The sequence below is a fragment of the Pongo abelii genome, chromosome X (genome assembly GCF_028885655.2).
Source record: "Pongo abelii isolate AG06213 chromosome X, NHGRI_mPonAbe1-v2.0_pri, whole genome shotgun sequence".
Lineage (NCBI taxonomy): Eukaryota > Metazoa > Chordata > Mammalia > Primates > Hominidae > Pongo > Pongo abelii.
The window spans coordinates 25,985,138-26,001,447 of NC_072008.2; positions in this window are offsets into that span (position 1 = coordinate 25,985,138).

A 16,310-nucleotide genomic window follows, 5' to 3' on the forward strand; every position below is an offset into this window, starting at 1 on the left:
ACCATGCTTGCTGAATTGTTTTCAGTTTGAAAATTATGGTCCTTGGTAGCAAAGATTCAATCAAAATAAATATTGAAAGGTTCTGTATTCTCAGATAAAACCACCTGTTTCTGGACATGATGTTCTGATCTAGATTCACAGTCTTTTTTCTAGCTCACAGTATCAGAAGTCAGACAAATTTTGTTATCTTTCCCAGATATCTTTTATCCTTTGGTATGAATCTTGGGTTTGTAATCTCCACCCAACTCAGCACAGTGGCTTTTACTGTGAACTTTCTAGAAGCTGTCTTCTTCTTGTCTGTAGCCCATTTCAGGCTTTAGACATTTCCTTAATTTCAGTTGACAATTCTCATCTGATTCAGTCACTTTCTTCCAGACATTGTATCCCTTCTACCTCACCTCCAATTTTCTAGTGGGTAGAGTTTAGCACTTTTTCATAGGCTGCCTTCTCAACTGTTGAAATAATAGAATTATCAGCATTGAAAGTCAATAATTTATTGTATGAACTATCTTAGCTGAATGTGACTTCTAGCAGATGACCAAGTGATGTTATGTTGTATCTGACAGTTTTTATGCATTAATGAAACCTTTTATCTGTCCTTCCTTGGAGTCATGGGAAATCACACTAAGTTTTAGATTTTAATCCATTCCCCCTCGTCAGGAGTTATTTTCATTCTCCTCTGGTATCTATTGTTCTCTCCCTTGCATTTCAACTTTCTTTCTTTATACTGAATATTCCTCTGCTTAAGACATATTCTGAAAATACCGTATTTAGAGCCTATGCCCCATAATAAATAGTGTCCAAACTTCTAATGAAATAGGCTATACTTACTGTTTTTGCAATTTCTAAGTCACTAATTTTGTATTCATCAAATAAATGTGGCAATTGTCACTTTTCTTAGAAAATAACCAATAAACCATTAAATCCAATGATCACTTTTCTTATTTCCTATTTCTTATTTCTCCTTTTTCCCAAATTTCTGTGAGACCACTCATATTTGTTTTCCTTATATCTGTCTACCCAATATTTTATTTCCCAATGTGGGTTTCTTTTCCTTTGACTATGCTTGTATATAAGCGTCCCCACGGTAATATTCTATCTTTCGACATTGCCTTTTCTCATCCTATGTATTCTTGCAGAGAAATCTCATCCACACACATGGCTTCAATTAGTTCCTAAATGCTGTTGAACTTCTAATGTATACATCTAATCTGGAATTCATTCCTGAACTCTAGATACCTATATCCACTCTCTGCTGCCTTTGCCTCTTCCAGATGCTCTTCGAATTGCTAAAGTCAAAATCCTAGAATGACTGTTTATTCATTGCACTAATGTTCTCCTTTCTTTTATACCTTGACTTTCATGTTATTCAGATTTAGATCTTGGCCTTTGTATCTTTCTTTTTCCCATCCAATTCCTACATGGAGGTAATAGTCTTTCCTTTAATGGGTGCCTCATGCGTTCTGGTAGTGTGGAGACCATGGTGACACATGTGTGTGTGTTGAGGATGGGAAAATAGAGAGCATATAATACTGATTCTATGTGGAAGTAACTATTTTCCCAGATAACGTGCTGTTACCTATTAGTGAATATTTCCCTTCTATCACCTTTTATAATCGTGTAATTGATTTAAATAATTTTCATGGGGCTAGAGCCAATATAGGCAGTTAATTAGTTTTAGTTATGATGTGACCAAATATGTGACAGGCAATCATTTAATTCTTTCAACAACCATGAAATATAAGTTGAGGTCACTGTCTTAAAGATTAAAAGAAACAGACTCAGGTTACTTAGCTTTACTAACAGCAAATAAGATTCAAACCCAGGTATCTGGATTCTAGATAGTGGATCTGTTTTCTCTCCACTAGAGCATATAGCTTATTTATAAACTTAGAAACCAAAAATGCTGTTAGCAACGGTTTTGTTCATTAATATATTTGACCATTTGCACCATTATGAGAAAGACACAGTCACTTAATTCAAAAATCTTAATCTACATTATCAGATAAATGTCAACATCTGTAAATATTGCTCAGAATCACCTTTTAGTACAAACCTTGGAGCAAGTGTACTATAAACTCTGTGATACTATGATTTTTAAGGAGACAATCCTCAAGTAAATATTTTATTTGGGGATATGTCAGACTTACTCTAGAAAGATTAATGATTTTTTCACTGTAGCTGTACAAGAGTATTACCTAAGATTGGATATAATTAAACTGTGGAGCCTCTTTCAGATTAACAAGTATCTTAAATATTTCTGAAATCAGCAGATTTCCTAAAAAGAGATAAGATGGCTATTTGGAGAAAAGACAAAAATTAAAACAGCATTTTAACATAGAATTGAAAAATTCAAAGTTAGAAAATATATTTTATAACATGTTTGCAAACAGACTCATTAACTTATAAATTTGAAGTATTTTGTTCACTAAAACAAAATAACCAAGCAATTATTATAATCTGAAATCAGAAGAAATGCTTTCTTTTTTTTGTGGCAGATTATTAGTATGTGTGTATCCCTCTAACATTCTTAGCAAATTAATAGCATGTATTGTTGTAGTGAATTGTTTAGTTTACGTCTAAAAGCAAATAGTTATTGTAAAATTCAGCTCAATGTAGACAGAGTATTTCATAGTGCTTTGGGGGAGCTGGTACAACTATTTCTCCAACAAATATTTAGCATTTTTACAAATTGAATTAGAGACACATTTAACCTGCTATGAAGGAAAGATGCTCTTGATGGCAGTAGAATTCTTGTCATAGACTTTCCAAGTACATGGGATTATTTCAATTTCTGGTTTTTATCGTGCATACCTCTGCTGTGTGGGCAGCCTACCAACACCTATAAAATTAGTCTCTGTTAGGAGAACATCTTGATTTAAGCTTCACTTTAAAACACTTAACAATTGATAAACATCAATTGTGCAAAGCAATGTCAGCATGTCTTTATATTAATAATGTTGAAAGAATGGCATTCACATTTTCACTTCTGAGTGTACTCACTCCAAGCCCACCCTCACACATGGAATTCCTCTAAATAAACTCTGTGCTGGTAATCATCTGACTCATTAGCAAGTGTTTCTTCCTGCCTGAAACTAAGTGGGTGCAATGGAGGATAGATTAATCTTTAAATCCTGTGGAATACACATCTGCTCTCTTTGCTTTCTGACTTTTTATGTCAGTAGCATAATTAAAAATAAAAATGTGTTGCTATGTCAGTAGAGACAAGCTGGTTAATACATTTGAAAATAAATATAATCATCCAATAATTAATAATCATACTAATGCAATATTTCAATATTCATATAGAATTTATGTTTTGAATAGAAGAAAATCTACCTAGAAACTCAGCAAAGTTCCTTACGTTTTTATCTTTCTGTCTGCCTAGAATTCTTCTTCCCCCTTGAAACTATGTTGTTTTTCACTATTTTTATTATACCTCCTCAGGCAACCTGAGACCACACTTAGTTATCTCTCCTCTGAACTTGTACTTTGAAAAATATGTCACACATTTGGTGCTTGTTTAAATATAGCCTTATAACAATTTTATATTTTTAATTTTTTTTGAAATTCAAGTTTTTTTATTCTTTTTTATCTAATATATATTTTGAAGGCATTTCGTTTTTTTTAATTCCAGCATAAAAATATACTGAGCTCTCAGAAATGTTATAAGTAATCAACCATGTATTTCAACTTAAACTAGATTTATACAAATTTTCATGTATTTGGATTAGATCTCCAACTAAATTGTTATTTCCTTGAAAGTGGTGTTTGTGCCTCGTTATTAGCATGTTTAGCATTGAACTTCTTTACATGGTTTGTCTTCAAGAGTTCTTTGGAACTTTATATTTGAAATAATGATATGTTTTAATCAAATGACATTATCATAATATCAATTATCAAAATATTAGGTCAGTAGGCACTACTATATGATGCCCTCCATTTTGTAATGTCACTTTCTCAACAAGATTATCCCTCTTTGACTCTCATACCCACATGACTCTGTACATTCCTTAATCTATCCCAAACCCCTCTTTTCACAAATATTTCCACTAGTGTCTCTGAACCTCATTTTATTCTGATCAGCAAAACTCCACATCATAAATCTGTATATGTTAAATCTTTAAGATGTTCCCTTCATCTTATTACTCTGCCTGAAACCTTGCTTTCCCCTGAGAGCACTGCTTCCGTTGCAGCTTCCTTCTCTACTGGCTCTAGTATTTCATAAACTCATTGTTTGTACCATGGATCTAGAGCGGCCCCACTCCTCGTTCCTGTATAACACTTCCAAACTTTCTTTCTCCTTGCTAATGCACTTCCTTTGTCCTTAATGACCTTCCATCATTCTCCCTAATGACCTCCTCCACCCCACCTGAACCAAACATGCTCTTCCCAATGTCAATTCGAGTTGCTTTGGCCCTAAACCTTAGAGCTATTTTCAGTTTTCTCCTGTTCTCTCCTAATTCCACATCAAGTACTATTGGTTTTACTCTCAAAATACATTCAGAGACTGATGTCAGCAAGATAGAAAAATATGAATTTCCAGCTCTCATGCTCTTACAAAAACATCAATTTGAACAATCATCCACCCATAAAAATATCTTCACAAGAGCTAAGGAATCCAGGTGAGAGATTACAGCACTTAAGTGGAATGCAGAAATAAGAAAAATGCAGTGAAGAGGATAGAAAGGACACTTTTACATTACATGTGTTACCCCTTTCTCACATCTGCACAGTAAAGTATGGAGAGAGATACCCTATGTACGGGGAAAGGAAAGTGAATTAAGCATTCGCCTTTACCACAGACCTCAGCACCAGGCAAGCCCCAGTGAACCACTTCACCAGACCAGCCTTCACAGACTCAAGTTCCAGGCCAGCCCACGAGGTCTCAGACTCCAAGCCCACCACTGAAGATCCAGGCTTCAGGTATCCCCCAGTATAAGCAGGCCCCTGTAGCCCCAGGTTCCAGGCTGGCCCCAGCAGATTCAGGCTCCAGGCTCACCTTAGCACTATGCCAGCCCCAGTGGCCCCTGGCCAGCTCTTATGGATCCAGTCTTTAGGTCCATCCCTATAGATGCAAACTCCAGGCCTGTTCCTGTGGACACAGTCATCAGGCCTAACCCATTGGACCCCAGAGACCCAGAGACAAGCCAGCCCTTGTGGACCCAGAATCCAGGCCCATACCTGTGGACCCATAGTTTAGGCTTGCCCCATTTATGCAGGTGCCAAACTCACCCAAGTTGATGAAGGCACCAGACCCGCATCAGTTGGCCCAGGCTCCAGGCTTGCTCCTATAGACAAAGGCATTAAGCTAGCCCCTGTGGACACAGTAGCCAGGCCCACATGCCTGCTGACTGTAGCACCAGGAAGGCCAGTCCAAGGACTCTAGCAGCAAGCTCACCTGCAGTCCCTGCCAGTGGGCCCACCCACAATGTCTGGATGGGCTGACTTGTGAAAGAATTCTCTGCCAAATCCAGTGCAAAAAGACTGGAAGAGGTTCCTACTTCCTTATATGTACAAATACTAATGCTAGGTCACAGGATTATGAATAATTAGGGAAACTTAAAACCAGCAAAGGAAAAAAAAATAAAGCACCAGTAACCAATCTTAAAGAAAAGAAAATCCAAAAGCTCCCTAACAAAGAATATTAATTTACTCCTTTTTATGGCTGAGTAGTATTCCATTGTGTATATATATACTACAGTTTCTTTATCCACTAGTTGATTGATGGGCATTTGGCTTGTTCCACATTTTTGCAATTGTGAGTTGTGCTGCTATAAACATGCGTGTGCAAGTGTCTTTTTCGTATAATGACTTCTTTTCCTTGGGTAGATACCCAGTAGTGGGATTGCTGGATCAAATGGTAGTTCTACTTTTAGTTCTTTAAGGAATCTCCACACTGTTTTCCATAGTGGTTGTACTAGTTTACACTCGCACCAGCAGTGTAGGAGTGTTCCCTATTCACTGCATCCATGCCAACATTGATTATTTTTTGATTTTTTGATTATGGAAATTCTTGCAGGATTAAGGTGGTATCGCATTGTGGTTTTAATTTGCATTTCCCTGATCATTAGTGCTGTTGAGTATTTTTTTCGTATGTTTGTTGGTCATTTGTATGTCTTCTTTTGAGAATTGTCTATTTATGTCCATAGCCCACTTTTTGATGAGATTGTTTTTATTCTTGCTAATTTGAGTTCATTGTAGATTCTGGTTATTAGTCTTTGTCAGATGTATAGATTATGAAGATTTTCTCCCATTCTGTGGGTTGTCTGTTTACTCTGCTGACTGTTCCTTTTGCCATGCAAAAGCTCTTTAGTTTAAGTCTCAGCTATTTATCTTTGTTTTTATTTCATTTGCTTTTGGGTTCTTGGTCATGAAATCCTTGCATAAGCCAATGTTTAGAAGGTTTTTCTGATGCTATATTCTAGAATTTTTATAGTTTCAGGTCTTAGATTTAAGTTCTTGATCCATCTTGAGTTGATTTTTGTAGAAGGTGAGAGATGAGGATCCAGTTTCATTCTCCTACATGTGGCTTGCCAATTATCCCAGCACCATTTGTTGAACAGGGTATCCTTTCCCCACTTTATGTTTTTATTTGCTTTGTCAAAGATACAACACTATGAATAGTTTTCTCATCAGAAATCTTGCAGGCCATGAGAAAGAGGGATTGTATATTCAAAGTGCTGAAAGAGAATACCTGTCAACCAACAATACTATAGCTTTCAGAGTTGTCCTTCATAAATAAAGGTGAACTAAAGACTTCCCCAGATGAACCAAAGCTATGGGACTTCTTCACCACTATATCTGCCTTATAAGATAAGCTAAAGGGAACTCTTCAAGTTGAGATGAAAAGACACTAATGAATAATACGAAAATATAAGAAAGTATAAGCCTCACTATTAGTCAAATTCAGAATTTTCCAATATTGTAATAGTGATATGTAAACCACTTTTTAACTCTAGTACAAAAGTTAAGAGAAATAAGTGTTAAAATAACTATAGTTATAATAAATTTTAGTGGATAGATACATAAAGGATGTAAATTGACATCAATAACATGAATATGGGGGTAGAAGTTAAAGTGCAAAGTTTTTGTATGCAGTTGAAGTTGTTACCAACTTAAAATAGATTGTTATAACTATAAGAAGTTTTATGCAAGACCCATGGTAGGCACAAAGGAAATAACTATAGAAGATGCATAAAATAAAGTGTAAAAAAATCAAAGGAAGTCACTACAAAAAAATCAATAAAACACAAAGGAAGGCAACATGAGAGGGAAAGAGGGAAAATTAACTATAAGGCATATAGAAAACAATAAAATGACAGTAGTAAGTTCTTACCTATTAATAATTACTTTAACTGTAAATAATTGAATCTCTAATAATTAAATCTCTAATGTAGAGTGGCTGAATGAAAGAAAAGTAGATTAAACTATATGTTGCCAATAAGAGACTCACTTTAGCTTTACAGATACAAATAGGCTGAGAGTGAAGGGACTGAAAAATATTTCATTGTAAATGGTAACCAAGAGAGATCAGAGTTGACGCTACAACTTTAAGTAAAAAAAAACTGTCACAAGAAACAAATATTGCAATTATATAAAGGGGTCAATTTATCAAGAGGATATAAAAATGTAAATGTGTAGTCAAGATCAGAACACCTAAGTACATAAAGTAAATAATTAACAGAACCGAAGGGAGAAATAGCAATGCAATAATAGTATGGAATTTCAATACCCAATTTTTAACAATGGATAGATCATAGACAGAAAGTCAGTAAGGACACAACAAACTTGAACAATACTGCAGACCAAATGAACCTAAAAGACATTTACAGAACATACCATCCCACAGCAGCAGAATACATATCCTTTTCAAGCACACATGGAATGTTCTCCAAGGTAGATCACATGTTAGTCCCCAAAACAATTTAACAAATTTAAGAAGTTTAAAATCATATCAATATATTTTTCAGTGTTATGGTATGAGACTAGAACTCAATAATATAAAGAATGATGGAGCATTTATAAATATGTGAAAATTAAACAATATACTTCTGAGAAACCAATGGATCAAAGGAGAAACCAAAAGGGAAATCAAAAAGTATTTTAACACAATTGGAAATGGAAACACAACACACAAAAACTTACAACATTCCTTTTAGAACAGCTTTTGCTGCATATAAATGTCTACCCTGATAGAAAAGAAAAATCTGAAATAAACAATTTAACTTTGTATGCCAAGAAACTAGAAGAACAAAAGGAGCCCAAAGTTAGAATAAAGGTAGTAATAAAGATCAGCACTGAAATAAATAAACTAGATAATAGAAAAGCAATAGAAAATATCAACATTTGTTATAAATAATATATTTGTGTTCTCTAGTTTTGGGTGCATATACATTTTTAATTTGTCATATCCTTTTGTTATATTGACTCCCTTATCATCATATAAAGGTCTTCTTTGTTTTTTCTTTTCCATTTTTAAGGCATATTTTCGTCTGTTAAAACTATAGCTACTCCTGGCCGGGCACGGTGGCTCACGCCTGTAATCCCAGCACTTTGAGAGGCCTAGGCGGGCAGATCACAAGGTCAGGAGATCGAGACCATCCCGGCTAACACGGTGAAACCCTGTCTCTACTAAAAAAAAAATACAAAAATTAGCCGGGCGTTGTGGCGGGCGCCTGTAGTCCTAGCCACTCGGGAGGCTGAGGCAGGAGAATGGCGTGAACCCAAGGGACGGAGCTTGCAGTGAGCCGAGATCGCGCCACTGCACTCCAGCCTGGGTGACAGAGCGATACTCCGTCTCAAAAAAAAATTAAAAAAAAAAAATAATAGTAGCTACCCCTGCTCTGTTCTGGTTTCCACTTGCATGGAGTAACTTTTTCTATCTCTTCACTTTCAGTCTGTGCATTTCTTCATAGGTGAAGTGTTTTCTGTAGACAGCATATAGTTGGGTCTTATTTTTAATCCATTTAGGTATTCTATCTTTGAATTGGAGAATTTTATCCACTTATATGCAAGTTATTTTTGATAGGTAAGAGTTTACTGTGGCCATTTTGTTACTAGTTTTCTTTTTTCTTTTTCTTTTTTTTTTTTTTTTTTTTTTTAAGATTCCTTGTGCCTTTTTTCCCCATCTCACCGTCTTCCTTAGTGGTTAAATGATTTTTTTTTCTAGTAGCATATTTTTTATTCTGATATATATATATATATATATATATATAGTATATATTTAGTGTATCTATTATAGGTTTTTGCTTTGTAGTTACCATGAGGTTTATAAAAGACCTCTTTAGTTATAACAAGTTATTTTTAATTGCAAGTAAATAAAAAAAGGAACAAAACAAACTCTAAACTTTAACATCATCTCTCAGCCCATTTTGATTTACTGATGTTTCAATTTACATCTTTTCTTATTCCCTATTTCAAATGCTGGTAAGAATTCCGAGAAGGGGGAACACTAACACACTGTTGGTCAGAATGTAAATTAATACACCCACTAAGGAAAACGGTATAGAGGTTACTCAAAAAACTCACAATAGATATATCATATGATCCAGCTATCCCACTACTGGTTATTTATCCAAAGAAAGGAAATCAGTCTAGCAAAGAAATATCTGCACTATCATGATTTTGTAACACTATTCACAGTAGCCAAGATATGGAATCAACCTGTATGCATCAATAGATGAATAAAGAGATAAAATGTGCTGTATATATACACAATGGGATACTATTCAGCCATAAAAAGGAATGAATCCCTGTCATTTAGAGCAATATGGATGTAACTGGGTCATAATGGTAAGTGAAATAAGCCAGGCACAGAAAGATGCATATTGCATATTCTCACTTACACGTGGGAACTAGAAAAAGTTTATCTCACAAAGGTAGAGAGTAGAATGCCGGTCACCAGAGATTGGGGCAAGTAGGCAGGAGGGAGAGATGAAGAGAAATTGGTTAATGGGTACAAAAATACAATTAGGTAGAAGGAGTAACTTCTAGTGTTCAGTAAGGTGACAACAATTAGCAGTAATTTATTATACATTTCGAAATAGCTAGAAGATTTGGAATGTTCCCAACATAAATGATAAATGTTTGACATATGATAAATATCCCAATACTCTTATTTGATTATTACACATTTACATGTATCAAAATATCGCATGTACCCCCAAAATATGTACAATTATGTATCAATTTTTAAAAATAAAAAACTAAGTTTTTTTGAAAAGACAATATTCAGAAATACTTTTGTACAGAAACTAAGAAAAAAAGAAAACTCTAATACCTGTACAGTAAGTCCTCACTTAATGTCATTGATAGGTTCTTGGACACTGTGACTTTAAGTGAAACAATGTATAACAGAACCAATTTTCAATAAGCTCATTGATATGAACAAGAGTTAAGTTCCAAAGCTGCTTCTACATTTTCAGTATTTGTTATAGCAGCACTCCATTTCTCCAATACCAATTTTCTGTCTTAACCCATTTTGTGCTGCTAGAAAGGATGCCACAGACTGGCTAATTTATGATGAACAGAAATGTATTGGCTCATGGTTCTGGAGGGGGGGAAGTCCAAGATTGAGGGGCTGCTTCTTCTAAGGGCCTTCTTGCTCTGTCAAGCCATGGCAGAAAGGCAAAGAGTGGGCAAGAAAAAGAGAGAAAGAGCAGGAGGGGGCCCAAACTCATTCTCTTATAGGTAACCCACTCCCACAATAACAAATCCACATAATTAATCCATTCACAAAGATGGTACCCTCATGATCTAAACACCTTTTAATAGTTTCACCTCCCTGTATGTCTGCATTGGGGATCAGGTTTCAAATGCACAAATTTTACCAGAAAAATCAACAAAGCTTAACTTTTTATATTTCTGGAATTAAAATAAATTACATTTTCCTTCCTCTACCCAAATTGAATATCTTGCAAACTTCTTGTTTTTCACACAACCCACTTTGAAGGACAAAAATATAATTTAATGTGATGGTATAAAGGTATTATTTAAAAATAAAACAGGCAAGATAGCTGAACATTTATGTACTCTAAGTAGAACTTTAAAAAATATCAGTGTATATCAGCGTGTATTCAATTATGATGTCATTAAAATTCCACAAGCAATATTTAAAAGGAGTTGTAGAAACTCATCCAACATTTTTGGGGTGGGTATTGGGTGTTCTGGGCATGAGAAAAAAAAGAAGTGAATATCCTTTTCTTAAATAATTGATTTCAAATCTCTTATTCTTTGTAAATGATATTAACTGGTATCCCACTAACACTTTAGTTCTATTGGAAGCTCTGCATTAATCTACAGCATTTTGAATTCTTTCTATGTGTCGGACCCATAATTGTATACAGATAAGAGATCCTTCAGTTGATTTACTGCTAATGATGACAGAATCTATTTCCACTCATGTATAACAGGAATTATATACTCCACTAACATTTTTATAGCTCTGCTAACATTTTCAAAAGGCTTATTTAGCAGTCCGAATGCATTTTATTTTCAAATCACTACACTAATGATAAGCAATCTATTATGGCTGAAGTTATGTCCTCCCACCCCCAACTCACATTGTTGGAGTCCTAACCTCCAGTGATTCAGAAGTGACCTTATTTGAAAATAGGATCTTTACAAAGGTTATCAAATTAAAATTAGGTTATTGGGGTGGGCCCTAATCCAGTATGACTCATGTCCCTATAAGAGGAAATTTGTACACAGACATAGATAGAGGGAAGACAATGTGACAAGACTTAGGGAGAAGAAAGCCATCCACAAAACCAAGCAGAGAGGCGTAGGACAGATCCTTTCCTCACGTCCTCAGAAGGACTACTAACACCTTGATTTCAACTTCCAGCCTCTAGAACTGTGAGACAATAAATTTCTATTGTTTAAACCACTTAGTCTGTGACATTTGTTTATGGTAGTCCTAGCAAACTAATACACAGTCTTAGAGTAAAGTAAAGATCCCATATCTACTTCATGTTATCATCTTATCTGCAACCAGCCATGACCATGTTTATCTGCCTAGTTTGTTTTCTACTTTGTGTCTCTGAACAGTCTCTTTGATATTTTCTGGCATCTTTGATATTTTCTGGCATCATTTCATTCAACCTCTCTCTCTTGAACCACCACAGTGAGATCCTTGCTTCCAACCTTGTTTTACTACAATCCAATTCACATTCAAACACTTTAATGCATTTAGTAATATATTTGGGTTTGAATCAACTATAAAACTATATGCTCTTTCATTTCCCCTAACTTTTCTTCAGCCCATTTCTCTCCTTTGCCTTCTTTTGTTTTGCTTTTGTAAATATTGACCATTTATACTTGGTCAGCTTATATTTTAACTTTTCTTATTTATCTAAGCAATTAAAATATTCATCATTAACTCATTAAAGTATATTGTAAATTAGTACTTCAGTCACTTCCAGAAAAACAGACTGAGAATACTTTTACTAACCTCCCATCTTTTGTGCTTTCATTTTCATATACTCTTATAATACATTTATTTTAAATACCATATTTTTACTTTTTAGACAGCCAATATTTATTTATTTTAATTTAATATTTTGTGTTACTCTTCAATCCTCTCTGCTTCCAAATGGGTTCATTTTGATCTGCCTAAGTACTTCCCTTAATATTTTCATTATTGCAGGTTGGCTAGAGATGATCGATTCCTCTCAGTTCTTATTTCTCTGAAAATGTCTTTTTGCTGCCTTTATATTTGAAAGACGTTTTTCTCGGTATAAAATTCTATGCTTGCAGTTTTTTTCCATCACACATTGAAGACTAATTCCATTGTCTTTTGGCATCAACTGTTAGATTTTTTTTTTTTTGGCAGTTTTACTACGGTGATGTGTCTTGGAGTGGTTTTCTTTGCATGTTTTCTACTTGGTATTTGGGGTATTTCTTGAATTTATGGCTTGATGTCTTTCATGGACTGGGGAAAATTCTTGGTCATTATCTCTTCAAATATTGCTTCTTTCCCTCTTTCTTCTTTCTACTATTTTAATGACTTATATGTTAGACGTTTTCACCATGTTCAGTATGATTCTTATGATCTCATCTGTATTTTCTACCCCTTGTCTCTCCATATTTTAATATGCATTTTCCACTGAACTGTCTTCCAGTTCACTATACCTTTTTAAAATTAACAGTGTCTAATGTGCTATTGCACACTCATTGTGTTCTTGATATCAGCTGCTATCTTTTCTAGTTCTAGATATTTCATTTTTGCCATAGTTTTCTGTCGTCTTCTGAAATTCTTCATGCTTTCAACTACTTTCTTGAACATATTAATTGCAGTCATTTTAAACCTCACCTCTGATAACTCTAATATCTGGATCTCTTAGATTCTGCTCCTGTTGGTTATTTGGTCTTTTCTTTTTCATGCATTGGGTCTTATATTCATAGGACTGCTTACTTTTTAATGGATTGCTGGACATTATACAGAACACACTGTGAAATAATTTGCATCACTGGATGATGTACTCTTGAGGGAATTTACTTTGATTCTGGCAGGCAGTGATATTCAGGGTAAGTAAACCTAACCCAATCTGGGGTTGAGCTGTTTCAAAACAGGGCTTCAGTATTTTTACAGGCTAATCTATTTCAAATCTATTTCATTCTTAATCCTTTGGCCATCACAACTGAGTATCTGTAGTGGCTACCAGGGCCCCTCATATTTGATGGGCCATAACCTTAGCTTTTATCACTTGACCTGCATAAGACTACTAGCAGCTCTGCTCACCTTCCCATCCTCTTAGTCCACTGCTTTCTGTTTGGATTCATACTAATTGTGCATTTACAAAAGCCTCAAAAAGTAAAGCAGTGTGGTATTTGAGGCTCACTGCTCTGGATTTCTTTCTCTTGGCATGTTGACCCCTTGAATCTTCACTGCCTTAATATTTCTCCAGTGCCTTCCAACATAGATCTAGAGATGTATTTCGGCTTTCTCTATGTTTGTTACAGTTGCTTAGAAAAAAAATATAACTGATTATACTCAGGACATTTCAAGTCCTCTCTTCTAGCTATTTTGAAGTATGTAATACATTATTAGTTATAGTCAAGATACTCTGCTATTGAACATTAGAAATGAAGTGAAATGAAACTTCATTCATAGATAAAAGACATGGTATTTATATCTCTTATTTACTTTTATTCAAAATTCTAAACAATAACATGGTAAATTGTGGACTAATAATCAGATCTTGAGTGATTCCTCAGGAAAAATATTTATCTTCCTTGTATCTGTGAGAACTAAAATTACTATTGTGAAAAGAAAAACACCATTTAAAAGTAGCTTAGATAAATGTTAAATTAGAGCCATTTTAGGATGGTAATTAAATTTCATAGAATGGTGGTCTAGAGGACTGAATTTTTATTTTGTTATCTATTAACCTTTTTTACAAGCTTGTTGGTGCATAAAAAATGTTAGTAGTTTGCTCAGTATGCTTTATTACTAGTTTGCTCAGTATTATTACTAAGTGCTAAAATATTTGTATTGTCTTGAAGAATGATTTTTAGATATTGCCTCATATACACGCTTGGTGTGAAAGAATATATTAATTTCATGGTGTTTCAGAAGGTAAAACAAACCAAACACAAAAGGAAATGAGTAAGAGACAGTTTGATAATATATAGCTTGATAAATCTAATATATAGCTTGATAAATCTAAATAATCTAAAATAAGAAATAAGATACATTCTGAAGCTATCTCAAAGGCAATAAATTGTACCAGTATATTTTATTTTAAGATACTCAGGCATTCTTCCTAACATTAAGTCCTCTTATTTAAATTCGTCTTCTACAGTTCTGTCAGATTAATCACCTAAAACTTCTTATCTTCTATTCAAATGGCTCCCAGTTTTCTAGTGAATAAACACTGTCTCCTCAATTCCACATACAAATACATTCCTTCGTAACTTGATTCCCTATCTGTATCTGTAACCCTCTCTCCTTCCAGTTTTCTCTAAAATCCCTGCATTCTAACTTCCTCCCAATTGTATACATTTCATAATGCTGTTCAGTCTTCCTGGATCACCTTTTCCTAACTTTCACCTGGAAACCTCTTACTTATTTGTAAGCTGCAAGACATATATCACCTTACTTAATTCTCCCAAGAGAAGTTAGCTCTCTCTTTAATTTCCATGGTACATGATATAAATTAGAGTGATATAATTAGAATATCTAATGTTTGTTAACTTTTCCTGTGTTGCAAAGTCAATGGTAAATGATTTACATAACAATTGCGGGACTTAAAATGTTGTCTTGTAATAGATTTATGTTTTCCACATCACTAGATTGTCATGAGTTTTTGTGCTATTTCCTTTGCACACTCAATGAGAAGAAAGACAAATCCAGGGAGAGAAAGACAGGCGTATTAATTCCAGAATATATATGCCAAGAATTTTAATTTTTAAAACTCTGATAGGATTAAAAATTATATTTTCTGAAAAATTTAAATATGCACCTACTACATGACACAGTCCAACTATTTTCCAAACAATTTGCACCATTTTACATTCCCCAGGATTGTTTGAGTGTTCTAATCGTTCCACATCCTTGCCAACACTTGGTATAGTCAGTCTTAATTACATATATTATAATAGGTGTGTGGTGGTATTTGATTGTGGGTTTGATTTGCATTTTCCTAATGACTAATGGTTATGAGCATCTTTCATGTGTTTATTTGCCATCTGTATGTCTTTATTGGTGAAGTGTCTGCTCAAATATTTTGCTCATTAAGGAAAAATTTTAAATTAAAATTATTTTTCTAAGAAAACTTTCTACAGCAGACATTTATTTTTGAAAAAAAAAAAAAAACCCAAGCAAGTGAAACACATAATCAACCCAGTTATGGCATATTTATGTGGTTGATGCAACAAAATATAGGAAATCTAGACTATCCCAAGCAGTTTGCCATGTATGATTATTGAAATTTAAAAGGGGAGTGAACTGGTTGGTTGAGCAGTTTCAAGAGACATGCTTAAGATAGTTTATTGACATATGCTGAGATTGTTATTTTAAGAAAAACTATGCAACCAAACGTGTAGATAGGAATTAGAAGTGTAAAACCATTTTAAAATTATGGATAAATAGCAGTATAGATGGCATAACTATGAATGGAAATGTTCAAAGGCAGACTTTGTTTATATATGCTGTAGATACTAGAAATGAAAACCCAAAGACACAGACCTTGCCTTTTATTCATCACTGGAGCTCAGAACCTAGAGTGAGACTTACAAAGAGAAAATTGCAAGTGATCCAATAAGTACTATGATAAAGGCATACAAAAAAGAAAGAAAGAAAGAAA